This window comes from Pieris rapae, chromosome 19 (assembly GCF_905147795.1).
Source record: "Pieris rapae chromosome 19, ilPieRapa1.1, whole genome shotgun sequence".
Classification (NCBI taxonomy): Eukaryota; Metazoa; Arthropoda; class Insecta; order Lepidoptera; family Pieridae; genus Pieris; species Pieris rapae.
In genome coordinates this window covers 5,828,610-5,849,430 of record NC_059527.1, presented here as the reverse complement: position 1 = coordinate 5,849,430, position 20,821 = coordinate 5,828,610, and the positions used below count along the sequence as shown (strand labels likewise).

General features: G+C 31.4%; 1 protein-coding gene across 1 annotated transcript in view; it reads right to left on the bottom strand.

Annotated features, from left to right (window-relative positions):
• Positions 1-20,821, bottom strand: part of LOC110998535 (filamentous growth regulator 23) — a 54,157-nt gene that overhangs the window by 26,812 nt on the left and 6,524 nt on the right. Inside the window, exon 2 of the mRNA XM_045632343.1 lies at positions 12,555-12,732. The gene's annotated coding sequence lies outside the window, so the exon portion shown is untranslated. The remainder of the gene's footprint in view (positions 1-12,554; positions 12,733-20,821) is intronic.

The following is a 20,821-nucleotide window of genomic DNA, read 5'->3' as shown; positions in this document are numbered from 1 at the left end:
AGTTAAGTTACAAAATAAATAAAAAAATAAAAATAGTTATTCAAATTATGCTAAGAATAAGATTCTACGAGTGTTTATTCTCCTTTTCTTTAATACTAAAGACACATCACTTTATTATTATTTTTAGTATTAATAAGGTACTCGGTTGACGGTTCATATTTTAGGGAGACAAATACACACGTAAAACTAGTTATATTTAGTCAATGGCATTGTTCAACTGTTACTCAATAGGTGAAGAGCCTTGCAAATTACTTTCATTCCACGAAATTCGTCAGGCCAAATTCAGCTTTATCAACTTGATATAGAATCTATTCTCATGCTTACACATTTGGAACTATGCAGTCGAGCTGAACATCAGTATAACATTAGGTGTTAAAGGCAGAATTAGGAGTATATCGTTGTAACGGTATTTGTCATCAGGTCAAAATTACATTGCAAAGCTTTTAACTGCTTTTTATGAACATATGCTAAGTACATCCCGTATTTCCGGTGTGTCTTGGTGTGGTATTAGGTGTGTGTATTATCCTAGTTCTGACATTTGAAAGAAAATTTTATAAACTTGCGGTTGGGCAGCCAATGGCTCCAAAACTGGTCTTGCCTTCAGATTTCTGAGTCTGTTTCGTTCATTTCTTATAGGAAAGCCTTCACCCAAACTTCTGTGCCAGACACATGCCCACGAATCTGTTGTTATAAGGCATGCTCGGTTACCTCACGATGTTTTTCTTTACGCATATGATGCACACAAAGACAGAAAGTCCATTTTGGTGCAGAGCTGGAGATCGAACCTTGAGTTGGCGATCGAACGCTTGATGAGAGTCTCAAATTTAAACCACTTGGCCACCATGCTCAGGTTGTACGATTTTTTTGAATAAGGATAGGTGATTGGTAATAGTGAAAGCCTTCAAACTTTAAATAAGCAGAAAAAGCTTTTCTAAGCCTGATGTGATACTCCGGACATAACGTCAAGCATCAGATTTAGGAAAGAAAGAGTGGTTTTCTATAGTCTAAACTCTGTTCTAGCAATAGGCAAATTTGGAGAACTGTCATTTATTACGCTAAAGGATCTGTAGTGACTCACTTACTGACATAAGAACGAGTAACGTAGAATCGATAATCTAAAGATCTTTTCTTAAATCATCGCCATTTCTAATATATTGAAAATTAAAGTCACGACCACAAATAAAAGACTTTCCGACGCGAGATAAAAAGTATTAGAAAAAGCGCGGGTCAACGACCGATTATACATCGTGTGCTTCATTAGAGATGATGTCACTTCTCATTGAGATAATACTGGAATTTACTTTCGAAGTAATAATCCTAATTGTCTTCTTAGTTATGTTGATAAGTCTAAGTTTAGAAAGTTCGTAAAACTATTATTTATACATAGTTATTATACAAAGCTGTAATTATATAGGGAGCTGTGCACGTAAAAAGCTTGAAAACATAAAATACCCTGCCCTAAAAATACCCTTGTTTATTTATTAGTGTGTGATGCAAACTCCTACAGAATACTCCTATATATCGATCAAAAACCCTCTAAAGTTATAAAACACTCGGTTTAAGAGATAGTTACGGTTTTTGATATTTTAGTTTTTAATTAGTTCAAAGAATCGTGCGTATTTTATGAAATAATTGTTTAAATAATTTTAATATTTATTTTTTAGGTTAGTCGACATCACTGGAGGCCGAAGAGCTGGCAGCTACCTCGGACAAAGAGCTAGTCTAGCTATTCAAAGGGGGAACGCTGCCAGTATCTTCTGAACCTTGGCTAAAGGGACTCCTTTTAATAATAGATTTTAGTGATTACATTTTAAGGTTAGTTATTATATTAGAATTATTTATAAAATAAATATTTCTAATAAATGTATCCCTCCCTCCTTATATAAAGGAAAACCCCTAACTTGGCATTGCTGAGGTCAGTATCTCATCTCTTAGCATCACAATCAGTAAAAGTAGCAGACTATCTTTCACCAACGGTTTCTGTATTGCCTCTCTTATTGCCGTGTGGAGTTTCGAGGACACTATTTTCTGTTTCACCACCTTCTGTGTTACCAACCACGATAACTTCAGGTTCTTATCGCCTCTGCACATTGTATGGCTATAATATGAACTCTTTCGTATTACCTTGTAACGTGCTAAGGTAATTTTATGATTTAATGGACCACTTATAATCCAACTACATTAATAAGTAAGATTTAAAGTTAATGTAAGAACATACGTCCTCATTTAATGATATATTCACGAATCATAAAATAATTTACGATTGTAAGGTTATTTCTAATGTCTATTTCATGTTCACAAAAATATAATTCGATTTTTGCGTGATTTCAGCCTATTATCATATTAGTTAAATTATCTAAATGGGAAGTATAAATATATGATTGTTTTTTTTAATGTATCACGAATATAATTATACATTTTTAAATTAATTAACCAATGAGTACTTATAATATTCTTAACCCCAATAGTTATAATAATAATTAAAAAATAAAAAATTGTAAAACAAATTCACAAAAGTTTGGTCCGTGTTAATGCTGTCACACTGTATTGTGATACTTATTCGATGAGCGAGTGAAGCTCTGATATTACCCGTACTCCTAGGCGCCAACTTAAACCCACGGCCCCAGACTCTCTACTCCAAATGAAACAAAATATATTTTTTGAATCTGGTATTTAATCTGGATTTTTCGCTTACGTTTTTTTCTTTATTGTGCATGACAAACCTGACATTTTAAATGTTTTGTAACTATAACGAAACTGATATACATATATTTAGAAATACTGGTTATTATAACTAGTATTATTAACAGCTTATAAAGTAGCACTTAATTATACAGGACTATAATAAAGAGATTATACATATAACCTACACAAAATATACATAACGCAGCATGCAAACTTTAATATACCTAATTGGAGCTTCAGCCTATAGCCACTACTTGTATGAAAAAATTTGCCCAAGTTTGCTATGTATAACTGTACATGCTTGTATAATTAAAAACTGTTCTCAGGGCCACAAGCACCCACGACAACTCTCGATTTCTGCTATCGTGTTTATTCCGATTCTTGACCTCACATAAAAAGTATTAGCCTTAGGTAATTAGTGTAGGCGTTCTACCGCCGACTAATGCATAACGGAATATCGAATTTGTTTTTATTAAGAATAAACGAACGAATTAGTATATGTACATACTGTCTAACATACGAATTGTGTACGTATAGAGTATAGAGAATTATAATATGACAAAATGAGTCGATAAAGTATCTTTCTTTTGATTTTAATGAAAGTTCATACGTTCCGTTGTCTAGATGATATTCGAGATAACTATGTTAGTCAGTTCTCCTTTCTTCTAATATTCTTATAACATGATTACAATTCGAAAGACCAATTTATAACTCACAACAAAGTATTTAAAAGCTAATTGAGTGACTCTGCCATATAACAGATATTTCTGTGTATGTGTCTCTGTTTCTTAGTATGAACCGGAAATCGCAGGTTCGGTTCCTGACAAAATTGTTTCAGATTAAGTGACAACTTGTCGATAGACAAACTTTCGCTAATAATATTTTGGTGCAAAAGTTTATATAATATATATAACAAAGGTGAGAATTACATAACAATGAATAATAAACTTGCATTTTGTCTTTCTCTGGTGTGAGAATTGTCGTAATGGCGCATGTTGAATTTCTCTATGTATGAAATTCGTAATGACCATATATATAATATAGTTGAGTAACACTAATTAAAATTTGCTCTCTCTATCGCTAACAAGATAATCTGAATTAGATTCCTGGCGTTACAACAGTTTCGAGTTGTTCACCAGTCCATTATACACTACCTTATACCAAGCTTTTCACTCTTCCAGGCAATCCTACTGTGCCTTACAAAGATTATTAGATGCACAACAATTAATAGTGCTACATGTCCAGTGTACATTAATTTCCTGGAATGTAACAAACAGAACATACACGTTTTTAAGCCGTATTAATTTTTTAAAACTTATACAAAACAGATAAAAACTAAAGTTATAATTTTGTGAAAGGATTAACACTAACAAGATTTAACAATGAGGTAAACTACCTGGGAACTATGCAATCTTTAGACGAGATTTGCATTTTCGAAACAAAAATGTTTAGACTGGTTCCTGCGCGATGTTAGATATCAATTATTACAAAGTAGTAATAACCAAACGTTTTCGGAAATAGCAACCCATTGAATACAAATAGACAATCAATTAAACATATTACGTAACTTGGACTTTCAAAGCTCAACTATTCGTATCCGGTTTGAGAAGTAACGGTTCAAATGCATCTAAATTCACTGCGTACGAAAGGCAGATATTTTTTATACGATAACAAAACGAAAAACATTCAGTTTATAATTTAATTTGTCTAGCATTAGTGAAGAATGTTGCCGCCAATTGCTCGGAGGTCGTACGTATACCCCATGTATATAAACATTTAATATGACAAATTCAAAATTATAATCAAATATAGGCAGTTTTAACATAACAGTACTTTGAAGCTAATAATTTAGGGTACTCACTGTATGACTGGTTCACGTTTAACAAATGGGAGGTATTATTTGCATACAGTCTATATAATAATGTCATAATGTCTAAGTATCTCATTTCATACATATACATGCTTGAACTTAATTTTTTTGGACTCCGTTCCCACACTTGGCCCTGGGTAATTAAGCCAGCCTTATTGCTTTTCAATGGTTGACTGATTCCTCTGCGCTGAAATAGCCTCTGCAAAGACTGTCTGTTGCGCCAAGAATAAAGTTTACTAAGAAGACAGAGGCTCGTAATTGTCTCTATCATTGTTTTGACAACAAGTTTAAGTATTTGTAACTTTGCTTACAATATTAATTTAAACCGTGATTATCTCTGACCGTCGTTGAAGGTTGCATACCAGCTGGTAGTATTCAATGCCAAGTAAAAGTTGTAAGCTTAAATGTGCTTACTCAGTTTATTGACGAATTGAAAGTTAGATTAACAACTGATATATAGCTTGTCAAACTTTCGAAATTACGTTCAATTAATTAAGAGGTTTCTTAACGTGATCGTGTTATATTAATTGTGTTTAATTAGTTACGAGCGATGTTAATAGGGAATATTTGATATATAATTAATTCTATACTAACGTTATAAAGAAGTTTTTGTAACGAATTAAATCAAAAAATATTAGACAGATTACAAAATTTATTGACCATTACAATTCTACATTATCTATAGTTTATTCTTATATTTATGCTTGCACTTTCATTGTCTATGGATACCTTGCGTGTCATATTTTCTAGGTATATTTTTAATTGAATGACTTAATAACATCCTATCGTTTATCATAATCCTATATCGTTTATCCAATACTAATCGTCTTGCGCCATTTTTAAATAAACTAATAAACAGGAGTTTATCTGAAGCAAATCATTGAATTTAATCTCATTATCTGAAATCATAGCAAGGCGCTACAAAACACATTAATTGTTTCTTTCATTTGTTTCATGATTAAAACCCTTTGTTATGCCTACATACATGCCTCCTTTCCTTTCGTTTTTTATACTTATACGAAGGGAAAACTATAATTTAATATAATATAAAATAAAAATACTACTACTCAAACCAAAATTACTTTAATAAAGATTATATTACAAGTTTATAAATTATTTTCGAAGACCACATATAGCAAAATAATAACCAGGCTTTAACAGTTAAATAAGTAGTTACATGATGTTATTATTGTCTCACGGCTGTCTAATTATACACCGTTAAGGTATATTTAAGTGACATGGTTTGAATCAAAATAATTCTTAGAATTGTATACCAATTGTGATTTTACCAATGTTACACTACTTAAACGTTGTTTTTTGATAGATATCTGCTTATAAAATATTTTATAATATATTATTTATAAGAAAAAGTGCTTCCGGGTGTTCATCATCCAGCAATTGGAGTCAGTAAACTATAATTTACGTAGGAAGTTTGAATATCTGCGAAACTTTTAAATTTACGGAATTTATAAGTAAGTGATGACACTAGTCTCTGCGATGTTGCATATTTTTTTTATAACATAACGAAGTGATCACGAGCTGTCATCACGACCTAAACAGATGTTTGCGATTTCACTGACGATTTGCATTGACGGTAATGATAGTGAAACTCGCTAAATATTGGTACACGAGGTGTCGTATGAGCTGACGCAACCATCGGGAACAAGTTTAATATTGAGGCTATTGACAATCCACCTCAACTATTCATGAGGCTGATTGGGGTAGATTCATTTTCACAACTACAAATGTAACGTTATAACTGAATAGATTTTTTTTATACAGGCAGGTATATTTCTGCTTTGTTGGCCAGTGCTGGCGTAGTTTCATGTAAATAATCGTCTAATTTAACTACTATTGATCTGGATACCACAGATTCTTCGTTATTTAAATCAGGTTAGGTAGATAATTTGAAAATACATTTGGATGCACTGTTTTCTTATATCGAAGCTTGTGCTTAACAACTAACTAACTTAACTCAACCAATGGGTGGCATAACAATGAGAAGAGTATTTAAATTATACTTGTGTCTAATAATTCCTATATAAGGGTGCATCCACATCTGGCGAATATGCCGCGAATGTCCACGCGCGCCTTTTACGAGCCTTGCATGTGTTGCGCTAAAGAGGTGCACCAAACCTTTGGCGTGACAGCACGCGCGTAGCACGGAAACGGCTCGCGAGCTGCATTATCAGTAAATAAATTCAAAGCCCTCGTTAAAAGTAAATTAATTAATAAAGCCTTTTATAAATGTTACGAATACTTAAATGAGCTTGATTTGATCCTTGAGATTGATATAGTCCAGTTCAAACAATTTGTATTAAAAACTTGGCGATTGAAAAGAGTGGCTGAAAGTTTCTTGCCAGTTCTTCTTACCCGCTCTACGCCCTTGACTTGCAAACTGTTTGTAAATGTAAATTTACAATTAATTTAATTTCTTTTTTTGACGTTCATAAGTGTACATTTTTACCTATATGAATAAAGATATTTTTGAGATTTGAGTTTGAGTTTGCACATTCACGGCATATTCGTCAGATGTGGAGGCACCTTTAAATTGTTAGCAAAAAATCTTATACTCAAGTATTTGCACATCTATAATTTTCACGTTACGAGATAACACTTTATTTAAAGCGAAAGGAAGATTACTTGTTAATTGCATCTATTAAACAAATACACAATATAATTTAAATAAACTTCAAGAATATTATAGTCACGACGTTGCGATTATATGTCTGTTGGTTTGATTGGTAAACTATACATTAAGAGGGAATTACGAAGCATATTATGTAATTATTTACACTTGCCAAACGCGGTTGCTATGAAACTTCTTCGGTTTCTAGAACAATCCTATTCTTTTGAATGTTAGCCTCTAATACTACTTTAATCCACATACATACACTTATACACACTACATCAAAACTCATAATATTCAAGTCCACGTTTAAGTGTGAAAAGTTTGATTCTAACTTACATTCGCAATCTGCGAGCAATCGACTTTATGTGCATTTAATATTTGCTCGTAAAAGAGAAAATATGATGAGGAAACTCAGCTGATCTTGCTTACGAGTAAAAAAACAAATGACTACGAAATATAATAAAAATGAGGCCTAGACGGGCGTAGCGCCACTTCTATGTTATTTTATTAAAAAACATACGTGAAACAAGTTTAAATACCTTGATTTAGCAGTAATTATAGAAAAAAGCCTTACTTGGTACGTGTTAGTTGTTAAGAGTGTACCTCTCCATCCGTGTGCAGTCATAGCAATTAAACTCATAAACAAATAAATCCGGCATCTGACGCCCACAAAAAATAAGGAACATATGTCTCATACACATTTATAAAGAGGAAACGCGAGGACAAGGGCCAAAGTAGTTCGCGTATTTCTAAGTTCGAACATATTCGAAACAAGCATTAATATCGAAATCCAGTATAGTTTCCCTTTCCAAAGAACTTCAAAGCTCGGTTGATGACCAGACATAGGAAAGCTACCTAGTGCCATAAACGGCATCAAACTCTTCTGGTTCCTGGTGTCTTGGTATGTTACTTCATATCATGAATACATATTCAATTAACAAGACGTTCTTTTAAATTATTTAAATAATAATATTAATACTCCTATAAACGCCAGATTAATAAACGTACTTTTCAATATATTACACAGATTATTATTATTAGTACAGAAGTTGGATAAAGTAGTCTGTAGCGCTCGTCTACCAGAGTAATGTCAAATTATTTTCTATTAAATAGATGATATGTGAACTTACTACATTTCATAAGGTTTTTTTCCAAATTATATAGGTACAATTAATCTCAGTAAAATTATGTGAATGAACAGTTTAGAAGCAATGTCGAGGTATATATTTTGATTGCCTAATTATCTCGCAGCATAGATTTCGCGAGAACTTACTAATTTAAACGCTTTCGATATTAAATACCATTCGAACGGCTTTCAGTGTCCCAAAAACCTAATTAGACTTAGACTATCGATTCGTTTACAAATCATAAGTTTTTTAAATATTTTAGAACATAGTAAAGTCGCGTTAAATCACGACGTCGCTCGTTGCAAATGGCGTCATTATTTTTTGTCACACGTACGAGTATTTATCATTTTGATGTTTTTAAAACTTTACTAATACATTTCTTGAGTTAAAAATAATTGTTATTTATTATGATAAATTGTTAATCAAACACTTTAACGCTAGCTAATTCATCTGTCATGATTGTCAATAGACATATTATATTTTTAATCTGTGACTTCTGGCTGTCAAAACTCTTTTGTAAACACGTTTCGGTTTACAATAAATTTTAAATGGTTTGTGTAAATAGCTTCTTGTAACGACGAGGTCAACGTTTGGATTTTTGTTAATATCTAATATCCATGAAACTGTATCATTTAGTGTAAAATTCAAAGAGGTAGATCGTCGACTTTAAAAAAGAACAAAACTGTCTATGACGCTTTTAGTCTAAGTGTACTTACTGATTTATTTTTGATTCAAAAGTTGTTGAATAATATTTTATGACTATCCTATTTCTTCTGTATAATTAATATTTTAAAAATCATAAATCACTAACATATAGATAACCAATACAGGATATCCGCTTATACATTAATCTATGACCATTCATAGACTGCATGTATAATACAGAAAAACTGAGATACATCCAGTTAGACACACCCAAACACTTTCTCTTAACCAATCCCTTAAAGGTATTACGTATTTTAGGATTCATACAAGTGCATTACATATGGGCAACTTTCTCAAAATATAACTAACGAGTTTTCACTTATTGAATTGTTATAATATTCCATACAGACAGCAAAGTAATGCATCCAAGATAATTGTTTGATTGTATTGCAGCTTTCGCGGCGCAATATTCTTGTAATAAACACATCATAAGTACTTTAACTATGAACCCCAAGGCTTCAAAGAACAGGAAATTCCTCATAAGTTTACATCTGTAAAAAATCTCTAGTAATGTAATTATTGTCAATTACATTTAAATTGAAAAGGGATCACAAATGATGATGTAAATCATATTAATTTATTATTGGATAAGCCACCAACTTAGTACACAACTAAATATACTTGTACTTGAATTACAATATATTTTAATTTTTGTAAAAGTAAACGCATATTATCGAAAATCTAGTCGACTTAAACCGAGTCTATGACGAAGCATGTATTATCCTCGTAACCCATGTGAATTGCGGGTAAAAAGCAGTGGTGGTTGTCAATATTATTTTGACTGGTTTTATATAAATATTTAATATCCTCAATTAAAACTCGTTTTGTCCGATGTTCGTGACATTGAAAGAGCATCCGGATCAGTGACAGTGAAACTAAGGGGAAATAATAATTCCGAATTTAAAATTTGTTTCTGTCGGTTTCATTCATACCAAAACTAAAATAAACCGATTTAAATAAAGCTTTACCATCGTTTAATTTAAGGAAAAATAAACATAACGGTTATAGGTTTAAAATTAATAGTATAATTGCAGTGTATATATTACACGAAATGTCATTTTTTTACATGACAGTTCATGTATCGATGACAGATGTAATAAACATCATCTAGATGCGATGCTTATTCAAATTTTTGACACGCTTTTCTAGAAAATAAAGGGAAACCTGTCCCCAGTTCCCTCGGTGTTTGAGATTTATTAATCGTGCATAATTAATTTTAATTAATCGATTAACAATGAAACTTTTTATGGATTTATCTAAGATCTCCGTTTCGCGTGAATTACAGCCTTGTTTGACAAGTGACTATACCGGCGATGAAACATAAAACTGTCTGGCTTGTTTATGCATAGGCAATATCAAACCTATATTAAAAACTAACAGCCATATTCGACTCGTCCATTAAACTATGTTGCATATACCGACATATTATTTTATATTTGTACCACACAATGCGTAGGGGCAATGAGAACTATTAATATATTATTGGGATATAATGAGCTACTAACTATATACCGTGGGTGGCTTAATTTAAAAAAGGATATCGTGTTTGGTAACTCCCAAGATGAGAATAATAACACCAACAAGATGAACTGATCTATTTGCCGACTTCATCATAAGATGTATGGTTTATAGAATAAATAAGATTAAAAAAAAGAACTGATTTGTCTTATTATCTGAATTATTATTAATAATAATCGTCCTTGAAAATGGTAGATCCAAATAAAAAAGTGAATAGTATTTTAATAATTATACAGTAGTTTACTAACAAAACCAAGTTCTCGGATAAGTACGAAGCATAGGACAGTAAAAGATTTCATTATTTATCTTATGTTCGGTGAACAAATTTAACTTTAAATCTTTACTAAATACCTGAAATCGAACGCTATAGAGGTAAACCGATAGAGGTAAAGATATATAATTAAGAGTTTATTAAGAGTAAGTTAAAAAATTGTAGAAATAAAAATGCTTAGACGCTGATTATGGCCCATAAATTTTGTTCTTATCCTTTTCGGTTGTACTATTGTAAAATGAACATTTTAATACTTTACATGTGTTGATACTATGATTTAAACACAAGTATCTTTTGCAACCGATTTCAAATATTAAATCATATCTGGTTATGAAAGAAAATTACATTTTAATATGCCACAAATGTGGACATGAGGTAGGTAGTTTAATGAGGTTGCAATTTGCGTGTTTCGCTGATAGAAAATTGTTGTCCGGTTGTCATCAAGGTCACTCTAGTTATATTTTCTAACATTCTGGTTATGATCGAACTCTGATTCATATTATACACTTTTTATATGTCTTAGTATAGAAATACAGAAATGCAATACTCGCAATCAATGTTTGATTAGGTTTCAATAGACTTTCACTTCAGCGTATCGAAGAGAGACTGTTTTTAATTTTGAACCCTGTAAACCTTGACCATTTATACACGTACCACTGCATCACTCTATCTGTTAGTGAAACTAAAAATCCTTGCAGTCTTTTACTTTATCGCAGAACAGAGAGTTGCGATAGAAGAATTTGATTTATCTCTCTCTTCATTCGGTATCACATGTCTGAGCATCGTAGCCTAAAAGGAAACATCTAGAACGGCCAATCTGATCCACTGGTATCTGTCCAGCGCTTATCTCATTAGTTTGTGGTTGGTTGGTGATCGTTGCCTTCTGTGTTTACGATTAGTTTCTCCAAGTTCTCCGAGAAATAAAAATGCATGACAGTGACAAATAACAGGTGATGATTATAATATTACTTCCGGGCATACTGAGAAGGTTCCGCGTTTGTTTATGGCATTATATTTATTTCGTACTTTAGAAAACGGAACGTCGCCGGCATGTCTGTACCCCATTAGGGTGCTTCTTATAAATTAATTCTTAACGTTTCCGAATTGTGAATAAAAGTAAAAACAGAAAGCGGATGTCATAACCGGTCCAATAAGCTTTCCATTGCATTCAAAATTATTTTTGTCGTCTGATGCAATTCAGAAAGTTTTACATTTTTAATTCGGTTCAACCTTAAAGTTATGAAACTGAGAATACCTATGTCGCAACTTACAGACACGTTATTTTTATAAAGTATTTATCATTTAAGACATTGGATGTAGATAGTTAATTATTATATCATTACGTGAACAGCAGTTATTTATTCATTCAGCTAAGGTTGTAACTCAGTGTCGACAATTTGCGTCTGTATGTCAACAACGTATTAATTTTGACATGTCATATTTAGCGTAAGGACATGATTTTGACATTTATAGTTTACGAAAAACCATTCGCAAAACCATCGACTTTTTTTCTTACATTATTGAATTTTTTCCCTTCATTCTTTTTAATTAATATGGCACAGGTTATAGGAATAAAGGAATGATAGTATTACAGGAACAATGAACGTATTTATCTATTTTTAATACTATGTAGATTAAGAATGTTGTAAATACTTTATGTTAATGTTGTGATGATATTGATAGAAATTCCTCAATTCATTTTTATCAATTAGGACTTTAGTAAGCAGTATATATTAAAATACTTACCAAGAAGAAGCCAGAAGATTGAAGAGCCTGGCGTTGGAGCAAAGCACTTCACTTAGTCTATGGTTTATTCGAATCTCCACTCGATTTGTTGATTTCACAATGAAAGCATTTCGATATATCGAATATTCGTAAGTTTCGTTCGATTACGCGATTACAGACACTGATCGCACCTCACTATCTGCAAAAGAAAAGATTTATATAAAAATTCTCTCATTTTCCGTTTAATAACGATCAGTGGCGTAGCGTGCCTTGTCGGGGCCCCGTATAAAAATTTTTTTGGAGGCCCTTAGGTATATGGAGGTAAAGATTTTTCACAAAAGAAAAAAAATATTGTGAGAAGTAATATTTATTTATCACATAATTTACCCATTTTACAAATAAAAATCGAATTTTAAATATTCACTCTCCTTGCCTTTTTATCGGCAAACTGATTTATTAAATCATTTATGGCTGATGATGATTTTAGTTTTTCTAAAGTTTCTGCCTCTATGGACAATCGAACGAATCGAATCGACATCGAAGTTCTTAAGTAATTTTTTATTAGTTTTAATTTTGAAAAACTTCTTTCTGCCGTTGCGGTTGTAACTGGAAGGGCCAAGAATAAAAAGCATGCTGTGATTACCTCGGGAAAACTGGATGCAAGACTATTGAATTTTACTAGCAATAATTCAATGAGTTCTTTAATTGAATAATTTTTTTTAATTTCAGAATTTAAGCATGTTTTTAGAGCCTTTAATTGGTCACAAAGATTAAGTGAGATGTCTTTACTGTATTTAGCAGACCTAAATAGTTCCTAACGTTAGTACCAGGCAAACTAATAATTTCGTTTTGAATCGTAGGGCTTAAATAATTTATTTCACCTTTCGGTTTTAGAAAAAGTTTTTTTTAAAGTTGCATCATAGTTAGATAGCAGACGTGAAATTGCCATAAAATTGCCAGAATCAGAATCATGCCTCCTCAAAGGTAGATTACAAGATACTAAAGTAATTATAACATTAATTATACGATGCAGTACATCTCTCCAGAATGTAATTTTACTATCGATTTCACTTTTCAATAGAGTATCGATGGTATTTCCTTGCAACCAATTATTATAAGAGAGTGAGCCAACTTTTGAACGCACGCTTAAGGCGGGAAAAAAAGGAATTGCTTTATAGAATTTTGTCATTTGTAAAATAAAATAAATTATAAAGTTTTTATTCTTTTTCCTTACACACTTTGGGGGCCCCCGTGGCCCGGGGGCCCCGTATAATTGATACGGCAAATACGGCGGTAGCTACGCCCCTGATCACGATATAATTGACATATTATATTGGGAACGTAATAAAATACTTTTAAGTAAAAACGATTTATTTCAAACATCTGAAAGCTTCAAGGCAATCTAATGTTCGTGACTTGTTACTTATAAGTTGTTATCCGTGTACTGACTTTATTAACAGTAATGTATTTACAGCATACAAGAATTCTTATTGTTCAGCTTATATGGATAAAAAAATAACATAATGATAACTAAAGCAAGGAGTAGATGTTGGCTAAATTTTGCATTTGGACTATGGAGATTCTTGGTCCGATTCCTAAGCAAACATTAATATGAAAAATAATCTAAAAATATATTTTGTTTATAAATAACACGTAAAATGTTTATCTATGTAGTGGCATTAGGTACCTTTTGCAGAATAAACTTTGTTAAACGTGTTTTTCTATATCCGTTGCACATCATCGTGTTGCAAGCTATATAAATATTATCCTTAAGACAACAAACATGTACAAATAAAGAAAATTGCGTAAATGCTTTATTCGCTCGGTGAAGTTGCTTTGTGAGAAAAAACAAAGGTCGATCACTGTGCTTTGTTATTGTCTTACTTTGTGTTTAATTAAACCAAGTTCATTAGAGCAGTTTTTAGAGGTTGCAGTTTTGCAATACGTTTTATTCTGTACAGCGTGTTTCAGTAAAATTCATAGAAAACTAACAAAATAAATCTGAAATTTTAATATGTACTTGTAATTTATGTGATTTTACTTACGTTTTTTTATAAATCAATATTAATCATTTGTTTATGTCATCGATGGTAAAAATGTTTTTTTACTCTTAATAAGTCACTCTTGTTTGACTAAATCTAATTGTAATTAATTTCTTTATATGCCAACTAGTCATTGATAAAACCTCATTATAATGTCTAAGAGTGCTGGCCTAGTGGCTTTAACGTGACTCATCCCTTAGGCCGTATGTTCGAACCCCGACTGTGCACCAAAGGACTTTCTATGTGCGCATTTTAGCATTCGCTCATACCGTCAGAGAAAACTAACTGAAGAATCCTTAGACATGCCTTAGACCAAACACGACGGCGTTTCTCAGGCACAGAAACAATTAAATGATTATGAAACAGATTCATCATACCGTCGCCAGTATGTTATCTAATATACTTTGTATTAAGAGCCATTTAGTTCATTTATATTCAATAAAGATAATTTTTTCCGCATATCTGAGGTAATTGTAAAAATTATACCCAAGGCTTCATCTAGATTATATTTCCTAGGTTTTGTTTTAAGGACCTTTGCGGTTTAAAAACCTTGTTTAGGATATTTAATAGCTTTTATCATGAACATCAAAACACTTTCCTTATGATTTTTATATTAACACGATGCCATTATTAAAAAATATTTAATTATTAAACATTATTAAAATTTCTACAACAATTATAGTTTTATTTATAATTTTATACACAACCTTGACAAATTATATATATTTATGTGGAAATTCTTGTTGTTTTTTCTTAGCCTTTTGCGAACAGGTGAACAGAGTTTTGCGAATGAGAAATTTGATTTAAAAAAATTAATGATAAAAGAAAGAATCATTTCAATCATTCAATACACACTGATAATAATACATTTAATTAAAATCTTACGATCAGTCTTTATTCTAAAAATGTAGTGAGTAATGTAAATAATTACTCAGATGTTTTGCGATCGGAAACTATATAGAACTGTACGAACTTGCATAAAATTTATATTAAAACGATTTCTTCTATTTTAATATTTTTATTTAGGACATAAGGTTTGAGTTTATTACTATTAGGCGTATTATCTATTTTATTTGCCGACTGGTAGATAATACCAGGGAATGAATGAACCTAGAGCCGCTCCGTACTTCGCTCAACAAATAAGTATCACAATAAAGCGAAGAAATGCTGACAGCATTAAAAGTACACTGCCACGGGGTTAATGCTTATAATATAATATTATGCTTTAATTGTCTAATTAAACGTTTTCAATTATTATTTTAATTCTGTTGCAAACTCTTTTTAATTGTAAGTTGTAAATAAATTTTTATCTATATTAACATTTTTTCATTCGATACAATATTGCTAGTAAAGTAGCAAGTACTTTTTTATAAATGTTTGGTCTCTTGAGTTGAGCCTTTCATCTGTCTTCCGTATAGTATAGTTACGAAAGTTCTGAATATGGTTAATCTTCGAAACTACGTAAGTCAATTCCGATGAGCAATATAAATGTCAAACTGAGCTGTTGACCTCGACTACCGATTACCAAAATTTACGTAACACGTTACGTATGGGTTATATGATAGATGTATGTTAAACTAATAGAAAATACATGATTTTATGAGGACGTAAGAGTTATCACGTGTCTCATGATTCGGCAATAAGCAGATATCAAGCTTTCGAAGGAATATTGGCACTGCCTAAGAGGCGAAAGGCTGCGAAACAATTGAGCCATTCAACATTGTTTATTTTACACCACATAGTAATTACACTTATATACGCCAGGAATGCCGAGACATTTATTATATTATATCCGAGAGTCGAGTTGTTGTTGCTCGCATTACCTCCAATACCTTAGATATAATTTTTACTATTTTACAATTGTCACTCTTAAGTAAAACTACCAGTGAGAGTTCCCAGCACTTCCATAATGTAACTATTAAGACGTTATAAATGTTATTAAAATACACTTTGAAATAATAAACGAACAATTATCAGAAAGTTAAAACTAGAACCCATATAAAAATTAATGAATAATTTTGTCATGCAGAAATATTTCTCGAATTTTGCACTAAGCAAGCGTAATTAGATTTCTTAAAGCAATAAACATCTTATTTAATTGCTAATGTATACGTAGTAAGCATTACTTGTGTAGTGCATGTATAATTAACTACTTGTGTCCTCGTGTATAAGTACTCATAGACTAAACATACCTACTATATCCATCTATACTCTATACAGTATACCCTACGCAACTTGACACATATCAAGAGTCAACTGTCAGAATAATTATGCCGTGATCGATTATAATGCAAATTGCAGGTTATTATGAACCTAGTCTAAGTAGCTAAGTTTTTTAGATATTGCAATTATTAAAACAAATAAAATATGTCAAATTTAGGAATGGCCCTGCCTTTTGTATTTTTCTTTTTTTTTTTTTTTTTTTTTTTTTTTTTTTTTAATAATAATTTATTTATTGCACGAATATGGTATAAAATGTCAAGGTGGTACAATTGTCAGTCGTTCGCATATTCTGCCACACACAGTGGCGCGCAAATTTATCTTAGTTTAGATTTTACATTATTAGTCAGATTCATATCAATTAAGTCAATTATTATACATAATTAAATTTATATAAATTACCATGTCTCACACAAATAATCGTTTATTGAGTAGTACGTTTTTTCTAAAAGTAATGCACTAAGTCGCTTTTTAAAGATTCTTGTCGGAAGATCTTTAAGTTCTTTCGGTAATCTATTGTAAATTTTAATTGCCATACAGAAGGCGTTTTTCCGAAATAATTCTAAATTTATTTTTGGCACAGCCAATTTCTCCCCATGTCTACTACTTACTACATTCGATTTAAAAATATGTATATTTCTGTGTACGAACAGGGACATTTCTAATATATAAATACATGGAAGAGATAACACTTTGAGTCTCTTAAATAGAGGCACGCAACTATCGATGCAATTTGCTCCACAAATTGCTCTAATACATTTTTTTTGGGCCTTAAATACCCTATTCACTTCGACTGAATTTCCCCAAATTATAATTCCATATCTAATTATAGATGCAATATATGCATGATAAGCAGCTAATACCGCAGCATGGTTAACAGTTTCCCTTAGTCGTTTTAACACAAAAACAAAACGGTCTATTTTGTTCTGTAATTTTTCAATATGTGATTTCCAATTACAAAATTTATCTATCGTTATACCTAAAAATACACACTCGTTCATTATGTCCAGTTTATTGTGTTTATATTGTACGTCTATTAGTGTTTTAGAGTTATATGTCTGAAAATGAATTATGTTAGTTTTGGTCATGTTTATTTGTAGGTTATTTGAATTCATCCAGTTGATGGCGTCGTCTAGAGATTTAATTAAGTTGTTTTTTAAATCTTGGTAGTTTTTGCCTTTTATTATAAGTGTAGTGTCATCAGCAAATAGTATACAGTTCTGGTGTATAGCATCTGGGAGGTCATTTATGTATGTTAGAAAAAGTAGTGGGGCCAAAATACTGCCCTGAGGTGTTCCGTACTCATTTTTCTTATAGTTGGATCTATAGGTTTTTTGTTTTAGTTTACAAATCTTTGTTATTTCCACATATTGCATTCTATTTTCAAGGTAACTTTTCACCCAGTTATAGGCATTACCTCTTATTCCGTAGCATTCTAATTTTTTTAAAAGTCTTTCATGGCATACAAAGTCAAAAGCCTTTGTCATGTCTAAAAAGATGCAACCTACAAGCATTTTATGATTTAAGCATTCAGTAATTTGTTTAACTAGGGTAAAGCACGCAAGGGTAGTGGAACGATTTTTCCTGAAGCCAAATTGTTCTTTTTTTAGAATATCGTATGATAAAAAGAAATTCTCTATTTTATTATACATGACTTTTTCGAAAATTTTAGATAATATGGGAATTAAAGTTATTGGTCTATAATTAGTCATTTGTGTTTTTGCTCCTTTTTTATGTAATGGTTTGATAATTGATATTTTTAGTTTTTCAGGAAAGATCCCTTCTACTATCGATAGATTAATTATGTATGTCAGTGGATCAAGTAGGTATAATGCGCATGATTTAATTGTTTTGGTATCTAAATTATCGTATCCTGTAGATTTTGTATTTTTCAACGATGTAATAATTTTTAGTATATCCGTGTTATTTATGGGGGAAAGAAAAATACTTTTATGGTTTAGAGGGATTTTAGCTTCTGGCAAATTGTTTGTTTTATTTTTAGTAGGCAGTGAGGTAAAATAGTCATTAAAAAAGTTGCATATTTCATGCGGTGATTCATATGTTTTGTTATCGATATTAATTGCTTCTATTCCTGAATTAAATGTCATGTCTCGTGTATTAGTTTTAATTACATTCCAGGCTGCTCTAGTTTTGTTTTTTGCGGAATTTATGTATTCTGCATTATTAAGTTGATGGGATTTATGTATACATTTTTTTAAGATAGATGAGTATTTATTATATGCAGACTTATTTTGTTTTTTATTGTGCTTATTTAAATGATATTTTAGGTATAACGTTCTTTTTCTTATACAACATTTTTTTAGCGCTTTAGTAAAGAATCTATTTTTGATAGGCTTGAATGTATTTTTGATTTTTAAGATCGGAAAGCACAAATTGTAAAATAATGTTATAGTGTCATGGAAGTTATCGAATGCTTCATTTGTTGTTGTGGAGCTGTATACGTCCGAGAAGGTAAGGCTTGATAGACACCTCATAAATGTATTAGTGTTTTCTCTATTGAGTTCTCGTCTGTATATATACCAGTACTTTGGGATATCTTTCAAGTTTTCGTTTTCTTCGAGTGTAAAAGTCAGCGATTGTGCGGTCTCATGGTCTGAAAGTGCCAAGTAGTGGAGGCTCGCTTGTGTGTCATTTATGTTACTTGCTATTAAGTCTAAGCAGGCGTTTTTACGTGTTGGGCGCTTTATATGATTTTGTAAATTATTATTTTGAAGAATAGAGATAAGTTCTCGGGAATTTTTATCATTTTTTAAAATATCAATGTTCCAGTCTCCACATAATATTAGTTTTTTGTTGCGTTTCCTGCATAGGTTACTTAAAAGTTGTTCTAAATTATATAAAAAAGGTGTTACATCTAACTTAGGAGTCCGGTAAATACATATTATTATTAAGTTGTATTTACTTATTTCAACGCCACAAAATTCGAATTGAAGAGGTATTGCGAGTCTAGGGTAACAAATTTCCTTGTATTTTAAATTGTTTTTTATTAAGACGCACGAACCTCCTCGGCGTTGGTTAGGCCGAGAAAATGAAGAGACTAATCTATAATTATTTATCTTAACGTTGGATTCACTACCTTGTTTAATAAAAGTTTCTGTGAAACATATGATGTCTACATTTCCTAAATTTCTTTGCAGGTCTATGATGGCTATATTAATCAGATCTTGTTTGTTAAGCAACCCTGCTATATTTTGATGGATGAGTCTTAATTTATTTTGCTTATTAGTTGCAACGAAAAAAATTCTCACCGGAAGGCTGGTTTTTATTTATAATATTGGTACTTGGCATTTTAAAAAAATTTGTTATTTTTAATTGTACAGTGCGAGTTGAGTTTGTGTGACTATGGATGGATTTATTGTTGAGATTTGTCTTATGCTGTGTATAATATCGAATGTACTCGATTTCCGCGTTTATCTTATCACATAAATTGAAGAGGTGTTTTGTATGAGAATAGGGTGTGTTTTTATCGTATTTCGAGTGGCGTATTTTTAAGTAGTGGCAATATTTATAATTAGATATTATAGATTCTAAATGAAAGTTAATTAATTTTACATTTAAGTGAGTATTATACTGTACATTTGTTATAAACACCTTTTGCTGTCGCAGTTGGTATAGCACATTACACAATTGTGCGATGAAGGCATAAGGCCGTTTATCATTTGCACCTATTACCAACATTACAATGTCCTTGGGCTTAATTATGGACTTATTAATCTCACCAATACAGCTACTAAGAATCTGTGCACTAGTAGCATTGGGCTTTATAAACGAAGTTATTTTGTAATTTTCCTTTTGCATATTTGATCTTGATTTTATTAGTTTATGTGTTAAACCACAAGCTTGCTGATCCCCAAATATTATTATTTTGGGTTGATTTTCTATTGCTTGACCATTTACCGTCTTGACATTGTCGTATCATCGTAGTCATCGTATAACATTCTGATAGTCGTATTAACTTTCAGAGTTTATCTCTGATATTACTGAATAAAGAAACTTTGTAGATCT